Consider the following 12,108-nt stretch of genomic DNA (forward strand, 5'->3'; position numbering starts at 1 on the left):
GGGCAGAGGCAATGGTGGATCAAACAGAGTCTATCTTGAGTCTTTTTAGGAGAGCAAATAGAAAATGCCACAAGTCTGCCTACCCCCAGGCAGATTTATGGCTTGGTGTCTGGTGAATCTTTAGATTAACACTCTCCAACCCCTATTGTCTAGACCTGCCAAAGGCAAGAAGATTAATGTCAACAGGGAGGCAGTCTGCTCTAGATGTTGGAAACAGAGATCCTACCTTTGACTGGGCTATAGATCAAAGAAGCTTGCCATTTAGACAGCCCTTGGAAGGAGATTTGCAAATCAAGGAGAGGGATCTATGTCACAAGTGAAAATGTAAGCCTCAGAAAAGAAAAAGAAAGTGTGTGAAAACTTGAGTTAAGAGACCATAGCAATCTTGAATTTTAACTTGAACAACTTCTGTCTTATGGGTTAAAGTTAGTTGGAAATGGAGGTAAGAATGAAGGTGGAGATTTTGTCTATGTATTACAAGTTTTGTTCAGTGATAACAGATACAAGAGTCCTCTCTGTGGTCTCATGGGCAGAAGCAGGGTGTTTGTTTACCACCCAGTCAAATGTGTGAGTTTGGAAATTTGCTTTCATCAAAAGAAGTTTAAAGGGGATGTTTGCAGAGAACATTTACCATCCCTCCTCCCCTGAGTAAAATGTTTCAGTGATTTATTTCTATGGAAGTTAGGAGGATGAAGATAAATCATAAAATACACTGTCTCTGAAATGAGAGCACTGGGCTGCCTGACATCCAGAGCAGGAGTGGTCAGTGGTCCTGATTTCTGATGGGAAGGGTCACAAATGGACCCGGGGTGAGTTTCAGTGGGCTATAAGTCACCAATGGTTTTGACTCAGTCTTTGGTTCTGCTGTTTTAATTCTTCATTGTTTATTTGTTCATTCAACAATGAAGTATTACTCTGTCTTTAGTTTTGAGCTTGACATTGGGTTTTAAAGACCTACTGTCTATTAGAGTGGTTCTCACTTGCTGCCATTTTGGCTCCCTTACATTCAATTCTCTGCACAGAGCCAAAGTAAACTCTTCAAAAATGAGTATCACATGAGATCATACCTTAAGCAAGACCCCCCAAGTGGCTCCCCCTCTCCCACTTAAAATAGCATCCCAACTCCTTCCATTGACCTTTAAAGCCAGCAGGAGGTGGACCCCACTAAGTGCCACATTTATTGTGGATGAGTGACCCAGGATGGGTGAGGACACCACAGTGAATGTGTGTGTCGTGTTAATAAATATTAACTTGTAAGATAAAAATAAATGTAAAGGAAATGGATTGGAGAGTAATACAAGGTGAATTTATACAGAATGGTGAGACTTTTTAGGGTAAGGATAAAGAGTTATACTTTATCCTAACTGGAGGGAAAATCACTAAAAGTTGATATGATCAGATGCATGCTTAAAAAGTCCCTTGGGCTGATGTGTGAAAGTTGGATTGAAGACATAGAGAATATAAAGAGAAGTCTTATTAGGACACCATTGTAGTAGCTTAGGGAATGGGAAATGGGTGGATATGAAATGTATATTAGAAGTAAAATTCACAGGTTTGGACTTAGATTGGACTTAGAGTGGGGTGAGGGAAAGGGAGAATCTTGCTCAGTTAATGGTTCCCAGCTTCTCTGTGAGGTACTCTTCCTAAGACCCTCAAAGTGTCACTATTTTCTCATTGGTATCAATGTGGTTGGTAGCATCATTGGTATCGTCCACTCCTATATGCAGAGTTTAGTTGGCTTTTATTTGCTTTTGGCAAAAATATGATGAATTATGTAAAAAAAATCACTGGATTTGATTTAAGAGACAGTCAAACCAGATACTCCATCTTTTCTTAAACGTGAATGAAGCTCTCACTAAGAGATTTCATTAAGTTTCCTTTTTCTTCTTCAAAAAGTATATGATTGTGTACAAAAGTATGTGTCCTGAGATTTAAAAAAAACAAAGAGTTGAGACATGGTAACAATACACACTTCTTGTGAGAAGTTGACAGTGAGCAAATATATTGTGTTGGATGAATTAGTATAACTAAGAAGTGCAAACTATTGGATAATTGAAGACTTTCTGATGGAACCATCTATAGAGTAAAGCCCAATGCATTTTTAACACATCTTATAAAACTACAGAATATTAACAGCAAAATATCTGCAACATGTAGTTGAAAGTTCTGGCATCATAGCAACTCATTGGGTGAAATTATTTTAGCTAAAAGAATCAGAAGGCTGGCTTTATGCCATCTTGCAAAGTGCAATGTCTTTTCACGCTTTCAATTAAAATCAACCAATAATTTAGTCTAACAATCTGGTGCTGCCTAAGAAGTCCTCTTCAAGTCTGAGTTTTGCATATGAGCAGTTAGTCATTGGTCTTCATTCTGTACCACTTACAGCTGGTCCTCATATTATTCAAAGTAAGCGACATCACAAAACTTCCCAAGAATCATTGAGTGTGGTACTACATTGGTAATACATGGGTTTCTAACAATTTTTAAATTTGTATTTATTTATTTTAATTGGCAGATAATTGCTTTACAATATTGTGATAGCTGTTCTTATACATCAACATGAATTGGCCACAGGTATACATGTGTCCCACCCATTCTGAACCTCTGTCCCACCTCTGTTCCCACCTCATCCCTCCAGGTTGTCACAGAGCACCGAGGTTTCTAACAATTTAAAGTGCACTCTTATGTCCCACAGAAATTTTAACCTGAAGTCAAAATTATTAATAGTTTTGATCAGAATATGATCAGCAGGAATTTTAACCTTCTGTTTGTCTTTCTAAAAATAATTTTTTCATCTGTACTATTTATGATATGTTATCAACATGCCATATTTGTTTGGCATGCAGTCCAAAAGGGTTGCATAAGCCTTTTCTTCTTCCAAAAGAAGGTTTTAATCATGAATTTTCTCTTATGTATGTACTGATATTTCGTCTTACTTGTTTTAAGAACTTGCTAAAAGTTATCTTGATTACGACTGTCTTTTGCATCCTTAGAAACTCTATCCTTTATCGTTTTTCCTTTTCTCCCACATCTGTAGCTTTTCTCCTTCCTTCTTGTCATCCATCTCTGTCTCCATGTCTTCCTCCCTTTCTTTTCCAAGCAGTTTATCTTTAAGCTACTTTATATGTGTCAGTCCCTAAACTATGCATGAAGGCAGACAAAGACCATAGCCTGAAGGTCACACAATTAAATAGGTAAGACAGATTCAGAAACTAGAAATTGCAATATTGGTAAAAGAGGCTCTTAGAAAAAGTATGGATAAATCAGTTAGGTGGCTAATGGGATTACCTGACTCATATCTGTTCTTCATTTTATTCATTCATTCTGTTAACAAATATTTATTGAGCTGGAGAGAGCTTAAAGCCCAGGAGAACTGGCATTTTTTAAAAACTGCACTTACAGCAGTGTAATTGCAATCGTGGTATATACATTATCACGGAAAAGTTTAGGATCCTATGAGGTCGCATTACAGAGCATAGACTAGTAGTTGGAGTATGAATGGTGGACTTCTCCTGACAAATGGACTTTCACACTATGACTGAAGGGTGGAAAGAAAGAGAAAATCAGGGGCAGGGACAGTGGTCTCAGTGGAGACCCTATGGTGGAAGAAAGCCGATAGAGTTGAAGACCAGTAAGCCTGGAAAGAGTGATAGAGCAAGGACTAAGGAGTTGCCAGATTAGCCTAAAGACTTTGACCTTAATCCCAAGCGCCATAGAAAATGGTTAAGCAGAAGAGGGACAAGATCTTATACTTCTCAACATTTTATTTTACCTTGCCTCTCCAGCTTTGACTTTTGGCCAATTTCAACAATGGGTTTTGTAGCTGAAGAAGTGGAAATCAGTACCTAGGATTAGTGTGTTAATGATAATTAGAATTCATATACTGACACCCCAAGCCAGAAAACACACTGACAACATGGCCTGGAGATGTAATAGTCTGTTAAGAGATACACTGCCCATTATCACAGAGGTTTAAACAGTGACCTTTGGGAGCAGCAATAATCCAGTGCAATTTTTTGCCTTTGCCATGTTTGTAAATAGTATAGCATATAACAACTTGAAATATGATAGCTTTGATAAGGTCTTTGGAAGGCACATTCAGGTGAGCAAGCTCCTCTTTTCTCACTCTTTCTTTTTTAAATCTGGAGAATTTTGGTGATACCCACACCAGCAATTAGCAATAATAAATCATAAAAACTGAGCACTCATACAATATTCTCATGAAGTTTAGCACTTTTCTCTCCGTCTGGTATTTGTATATATCTGTGTTATAGGCCTTTTCAGTTTGGTTAGTTAAGTATTAATTGGAAACAAAAGCATTTAGTCTTGTGAGGATCTTTGTTCTGAAGTTACACACATGGTACTATATCTAAGTCAAGGAAGATCATGTGTCGGCATATGTAGGTAATGGAACATCCAAGCTTGTGCTGAAATTTAAACACAATCCTTTATTTTTGTAATAAGAACCCCCAACCATGAGGTCAGATCAGACAGGCACCAAAAAGAGAAAAAGAGTCAGGAAGGGGTTCTCTCTGATTTTTCTTCCTGATCTGAAAATTTTTTTTTTGAAAATTATTTTAAAAAATAAAGGTTACAAGAGTTTGTTTTCCAAAGAGAGCCATCACTTTACCTTCAAAGACTCTTCATGACAGACTTTTTTGGTTGTAGATATATTTTTTTGATTTGCACAAATTTTACCCAGGAGTCCCAAGGGCTGGGGTTATTGTATTCTACCACGCAGTTTATAAATTCCCTTTTGCACTATCACCTTTACTTATTTACATTCTAAAATCAATACTCTGTTATGTGCATAGAAGGAATAATGGCTATAACGCATAGAAGGAATAATGGCTGTTGATGTTCTAGTAATTCACTTAAACAAAAACGAAGACAAAAATATTCTTATGGATAATTTAGTTCCACAAGTTGGAGATTATTTTAATTTATTTTCATTCACACTTGTCAGGAATATACAGCTAAATCCAGCGTTCAGCATCTGTCTTGTCTTTTCCTCTCTTACAAACTGCTAAATTATAGCTACGTGGGGATCTAGCTCTAATTTAGCATTATTAAATAATTCAGTGCAAAGATGGATGAACATCAACAAAAACATTGCAAAATAATGGAAAAAAACTTCTGTTTTTGGAAATGATATAGAATGGTTACTGCATAGTTATATATTATAGGAGGTGTCTTGAATTCTTCTTGCCTTAGCCATCATCCTGCCTAAAAAAGATGAGAAAAGTCCATAAATATGTAACTCATCTAAAGTCAGGGTCTCTCAGTTCAGTTCAGTCACTCAGTCATGTCCGACTCTTTGCGACCCCATGAACTGCAGCACACCAGGCCTCCCTGTCCATCACCAACTCCTGGAGTCCACCCAAACCCATGTCCATTGAGTCAGTGATGCCATCCAACCATCTCATCCCCTGTCGTCCCCTTCTCTTCCTGCCCTCAATCTTTCCCAGCATCAGGGTCTTTTCCAATGAGTCAGCTCTTTACATCAGGTGGACAAAGTATTGGAGTTTCAGCTTCAACATCAGTCCTTCCAATGAACACCCAGGATTGATCTCCTTTAGGATGGACTGGTTGGATCTCCTTGCAGTCTAAGGGACTCTCAAGAGTCTTCTACAACACCACAGTTCAAAAGCATCAATTCTTCTGCACTCAGCTTTCTTTATAATCCAACTCTCACATCCATACATGACTACTGGAAAAACCATAGCCTTGACTAGACGGACCTTTGTTGGCAGAGTAACATCTCTGCTTTTTAATATGCTGTCTAGGTTGGTCATAACTTTTCTCCCAAAGAGTAAGCGTCTTTTAATTTCATGGCTGCAGTCACTATCTGCAGTGATTTTGGAGCCCAGAAAAATAAAGTCTGACACTGTTTCTACTGTTTCCCCATCTGTTTGCCATGAAGTGATGGGACCGGATGCCATGATCTTTGTTTTCTGAATGTTGAACTTTAAGCCAACTTTTTCATTCTCCTCTTTCACTTTCATCAAGAGGCTCTTTAGTTCTTCTTCACTTTCTGCCATAAGGGTGGTGTCATCTGCCTATTTGAGGTTATTGATAGTTCTCCCAGCAATCTTGATTCCAGCTTGTGCTTCCTCCAGCCCAGCTTTTCTCATGATCTCTAGTGGCCCCCTTTTATCCAGTTTCATGTAAAAAAAAATCAGCAGTAATGACACCTAAAGATAGTGCAGAAAAATTTAAATCTTTTGTGGGGTTCCTAAAAAAATGACAGATGGAAAACCATTTAACATTGTCCAGCAAGACTTTTCTCATCTTTCTATATATTTATCTGTCATCTTTCTATATATTTATCTGTGACTGCCCTCCATTTCATTTTCATGTCTCTACATTTTCCTAAAGTTCACCCACAAACTCACCCTGTCTGAATCTCTTTGCCTTTCCCTCTCTGCTTATTTATCTCATGATGAATGTCTGCTTCTCCTATCTCAGTTTTCCTTTATATTCATTAGCCTTTCTAGGTGGCTCAGTGGTAAAGAATCTACCTGCTGATGCAGGATACATGGATTCGACCCCTGGGTCGGGAAGATTCCCCAGAGAAGGAAATGGCAACACACTCCAGTGTTCCTGCCTGGCAAATCCCATGGACAGAGGAGCCTGGAGGGCTACAGTTGATGGGGTTGCAAAGAGCTGAACGACTGAGCGCGCGTGCACACACACACACACACACACATCTATCCATGTTAGGCAAAATCAAAGGTGAGGAGACTGCAAAATAAGTAGGAAGACTTTCTCCTTAATAGAGTAGGTTGTAGGGTGGAGGTGGGGATGGAGGCAGATAGAACCTACACCCGTGGTTCTCATATTTGAATGTTTACACGAACCCTGGGGTGTAAAGTGTGAATGTGTTAGTCACTGAGTTGTGTCTGACTCTTTGCAATCTGTGGACTGTAGCCCACCAGGCTCCTCTGTCCACAGAATTTTCCAGGCAGAATTACTGGAGTGTGTTGCCATTCCCTTCTCCAGGGGATCTTCCTGACCCGGGGATTGAACCTGGGTCTCCTGCCATTGCAGGCAGATTCTTTACCGTCAGGCTCAGACAGTAAAGAATCCTGCAGAACCTGTCAAAAAAGCGGATCCTGACTCGCTGGGTCTGAGATGGGGCCTCAGATTCTGCACTTCCAGTCAGCTCCAGGACAGTCTGTTGCTTCTGGTTCCTTGACCACTCTCTGAATAGGAAGGCCTTAAAGAACAGTCAAGCTAGGTACCAAGGAAGAGAAGGCCTGGGTGTAAAGAAAGTAGCTAGACTATAAACTAGTACATAGTCTATATAGTATATAGCTAGACTATATACTAGTATATAGAAAGTAGCTAGACTGTACACCCCACAAAGACACAAATGATGTCTGCTTTACTTGCCACTGTAGCACATGGCCTGATACAGTTTACCATGTTCTGTAAATGTGTGTGTTTTCCCTGATGATCTTCAATCAGCATGCCCTGAAGGCTCCTATTTTTTTTCAATCTTGTCTTATTTTACCAGTTAAAAAGCCTGAGCAGTATCCACATTTCTTGGAGCAACCCCATTTATTCCAGACATTTATCCGTCTTCTAGTTCACACTGAATCCCGTGGCACTGAAGTAGTTTTGTCTGACCCTTACAGTCTTCAGAGATTCATTCTTCACTCCCAACTATGCTCACATCCCACCCTTGGCCATAGCTCACTTCTGACAGGCTGGTTTGGATCTTAATCACGGCTCCCAAAGTTAGTTAATACAGCTTTATCCGTAAATGTAATCAGCAAGCTCTCTACTTTATCATTTCAGCCATTGATCAAACAACAGCCACTAAATCATAGTGGGCCCTGGCTGATTCCTGAAAACTATGCCCATTCTTGACGCTGAGCCACTGATGGAAAGTACTTGTATGTTGCTTTTTAACCACTTATTTACCAGTTTCATTTTAACAGAATCACTCATAATTAGCAGTTTTAAAAATAATTTATTTATAAGCAAATGTGAAACTTGCTTTTTGTTTTAAAAATGTAAGAAACCAATCATAACCTCATACATCTACAGTTTTTTTTTTTTTAATTCAATAAGATCAAACTATGGATATTGATCTGCCGCTTATTATGTTCATTTAGTATTTCTAGGCAGCAATCCTTGTCAGTATTATCCTAAGATTATAAAATGATACAACTGAATTTTGACATTTAAATAGCCATCCTTTTAACATCAAGTCTGATAAAATTAATGTATAAGGTAAATTTGACTATATACCTCTCTGTAAATATTTATTTAAATATTTGCTTTGCCATTTAGTCATTTGTAAATGTGTTTTACAATAATTATGTATAATCTTATATGTTAAAAATAATCTAGGAGACCTAAGTAGCATACTCATGAAGAAAAAATATTGAAAGCAATTTTATAAGATAAAATATTTAAGAATGTAATGAATAACAAGCCAGAAGCAACACCAACCAAATGAATAACAAAACTCCTTATCTTTAAAATTAAGTGATATAGAAAACATCAGTTTGTTTCTACATGATAAACTTTAGGATACCTAATTTTATAGAAGGGGAGGGGATAACAAAGCACATAAATGTAAAAACATAAATATAAAAATGACAATATATGAAGGTATAGCTAATTTCAGTTTTCAGTGGATGATGTTTTCTCATTTTTAATGGAAAATTTGAGAAGTCAGAGTTCAGTTAATCTAAGGATTTTATTGTAGAAGCAGATTCACATCATAGGAAAGGTACATTGAGTTTTTATTTGCAGTCTTGATCTGAGGTTAGGTCAAGAGGGGAAAAAAAAATATTTTCTGTTGTCTAAGCCTAGTTTATGGTATTTTGTTACAGCAGGCCTATCAAAGGAACACACTGGAAAATGTAGACTTTGATGTGGACCTGGATATTAATCCAATCTTTACTCCATTACATACTAGCTTTTGACTTTTGACAAGTAATTTTAACATCCTCATGGTTCGTTGTTGTTGTTCAGTTACTAGGTTGTGTCCGAGTCTGCAACCCCATGGATTGCAGCATGCTAGGCTTAGGTCAGGGGAATTTTTCAAATCATCATTTACAGACTTTTTTTTTAATGTCTTTGCTTCTCAGGTTTCCTTCATTAAGTGGTGAGTAGTTAACATTTAATGCAAGATTGGACTAGTTCAGAGAATCACTTCTGTTGTGGACATTGGTTCATTGACTGTGTTTTGATTGCCCAACATCACTTAGTTTTTCTTCAGGCACTCTGATTTCCTTAGGCTGAGCCCATTGTAAACAATCTTATAACCGCACCTTTTGTGCAACCCCATTTTTTTTACTGTTTTGGTGGGAAAGAAAATTAAGCTGTGCATCCTTCTTAACAAGGAAGTGAGGGAGAATCTGCAAGTATCTTCAGTCAGCTTTTTTTTTTCCATTGTGGTGTGACAGAAAGTAGGAAAGAGGAGAAAGTGAAGGTAATGATGGATTAGACATTAAAAGACTGGTTCTTAACTTGCTAAGATGTACCTTTGGAAGGATAGGGATACACATTAGACAACCTCTACTTTTCTCTTTCTCTTCTCTCTTTTCTATTTCCATTCTTCTTTTTTCTCCAGAAACTTCTTTATCATTATTTATTTTCTCCCACTTCCTTGTCCCCTGACTTTTATTTCCTTTTTCTTGCTGGCCTATACTTTTTCTTCCTTTGGTACAAAAGGCCTTCATCTCTGAAAATCTCTGTTATCCTATGTCTCTTTTCTGTCTAGTCATCCAACAGAGTTGGTGTTTTTAATAGTTTTGTCCTTTTCTTTATCCCCTCTCGTATTCTTATCAACATCCTCAAAGGAAGAAAAAAGTGACTGTGTTTTCCACAACTCAAATCAGATGTTATCCCATAGTTTGCTGAGAAAAGAATTTCATGTTACTTGCAGTGGTTTCCCTTATCTGCATGTCTCACTTATCACTGGCTACTCTGACTGTGAGGGATATATATGGGGCTCAAACTGTGTTCTCTTCCCAAACGTTTGCAATAGAGGTTGGTCCCACGGTCTCCAGTCTTCTGCATGTAATGGTTGTTTTTCTAAGTTCTATGCATCTCACTTTTATATTTTTTTCATTATTTCAAATGTATTCTAGCTGGAGCTTCACAACCCACAAAAATTTAAATGTTTTAGTAAATTGTGGACAGCAGGCCAAATAGCTTCAAGCGTCTTCTAGCCCCCTCAACTGTAGCCTCTACTTCCTCTCTCTCATCCCTTTTCTATCCTCTCCTTTCTCCCCAGCACATGCTCCCATTGTATTTTACAGTAACAGTACTGTTAGAAAAATAATACATAAAAGCATATTCTATTGGAAACTGTAAACCACTGAGCTGGTCACCAGAAGACCAGTTTAATTCGTATTATGGAAACATGTATTATTTTTCAGCAGAGAAAGAGATGGTGTCAGAAAGTCTGAATCTGTACACTCTGTAGAGACAATGAGGTTATACAAATGCATAGACTCCAGAAATATGCTCTTGTGGTTTGTGTGATCTGTTTCTGTGATGAATGGCAAGCCACTAAGCAGGATCAGTTAAAGTTAAAGGAGGAAACCTCAGGTTTATATTAGACCATGGTCATTAAGGTCAGATGTAGATATTTTCTTGGGCATTTTATCATGAATCTGATTATTAGTTCTGCTCATGATGACATGTTTTGGCTGTCTCAGAGGAAATATTGGGGTGTATTATTATTTGATCCAAATAAATGGAAAGGAAGAAAATATATTTTAAAAGACCTTCTAATGCCAGAGAGAAGTTCAAGGTGACTTGGTCCAACTCCTTTACTCTTCAACGTAGAAGCTGAGGTCCACAGAAATTAGAAATCTGCTTGAGTCACACAGGCATTTCTGGACAAAACCAGGTCCAGAATCATGGTCTCTGGTCTCTGTGATTGGTGCCCATGCCTCTTCTTTGAATTTACATTTGTAAGGACTTAAGTCCTTTTGAATAGTTGTAGCAAGTTCAACAAATATATATTCATTCTTATCTTTACTCTTAAAAATTTATGATATGCATGCAAAGAATTGTGCTTGTGGTTTGAATAGTTTGAGTGTGTATGGGAGTAGTATTGTATTTGTTTTACATTGCTAATATAACAAACAGTTGACAAAGTTAGTGTCTTAAAACTGCAGAAATGTATGATCTTACAGTTCTGTAAGTTAGAAGTCTCATAATACTGGTTAAGAGTTTGGATTCTAGACCCCTAAATGGCTTTGTTTGAACAACAGATGTGTTACTGGACATCTTAACTGTTCACTGACTCAGTTTTCCCTTCTGTAAAATGTGCACATTGATGGTATCTGATACTTCACCTACTGTGAAGATTATAGGTGTTAATTCCATTAAACACAGTGGCACATTGTAAGCACAGGAGAGAGAAAGATTGATTCTTATTATTATAATTGTCATTACTACTAAGAAAATTGGGCAACAAAATTCTTCTATTTAGGAGCTTACAGTTGAGATGCTAAGAAGTGTTTTACAATGAGTAGTGTTTTACACTATGAGTTACTCAGTTTTCTGGAATGGTTTTGATAATGTAGTAAGATGACTGTACTTGATGTACAAGAGAACAGGAGGCATTTTGAGTGGGGGAAGGGGCAGGAAAAGAAAGGCTTAAATCCAAAATGTAGAATCTGAGCACTGTTGTATCCAGTATGTAAGCCACACAAGTGTCATAAATGGAGTTACCTTGTTGGTTCACATTTGTTGAGATCATTCAGTAAGTATTGGTAGCTTCTGACAAGAAAAGCAGGGTGGGAAGTGGATGTTTCTTCCCCTGCATATACATTTTTCTATCAAGTCATTTGTCATTAATGAGGGCAAGACTTGAAAAAAATTTCTGCCTAAAGTATGAACCTTTACTCATAGTTCTCTTCTGTGAACCTGTGACTAACTCTGTTCTTGTTGTTTTAAGTTCTCTAAACAATACCTTGAGGGAAAGGGTCACTCTAAGACAGACACGGCCATGCTCTGATGGTGAGATTAACTAAGGTAGTTGTGCTGGGCCACAGACACAGCTGTGATGTAGGCCTACCTATGGCTGAATGGCACTGTAGTAGAGTTGCTAGGCTGTTAGGGCCCACCAGA

The sequence above is a fragment of the Bubalus bubalis genome, chromosome 21 (genome assembly GCF_019923935.1).
Source record: "Bubalus bubalis isolate 160015118507 breed Murrah chromosome 21, NDDB_SH_1, whole genome shotgun sequence".
NCBI lineage: Eukaryota > Metazoa > Chordata > Mammalia > Artiodactyla > Bovidae > Bubalus > Bubalus bubalis.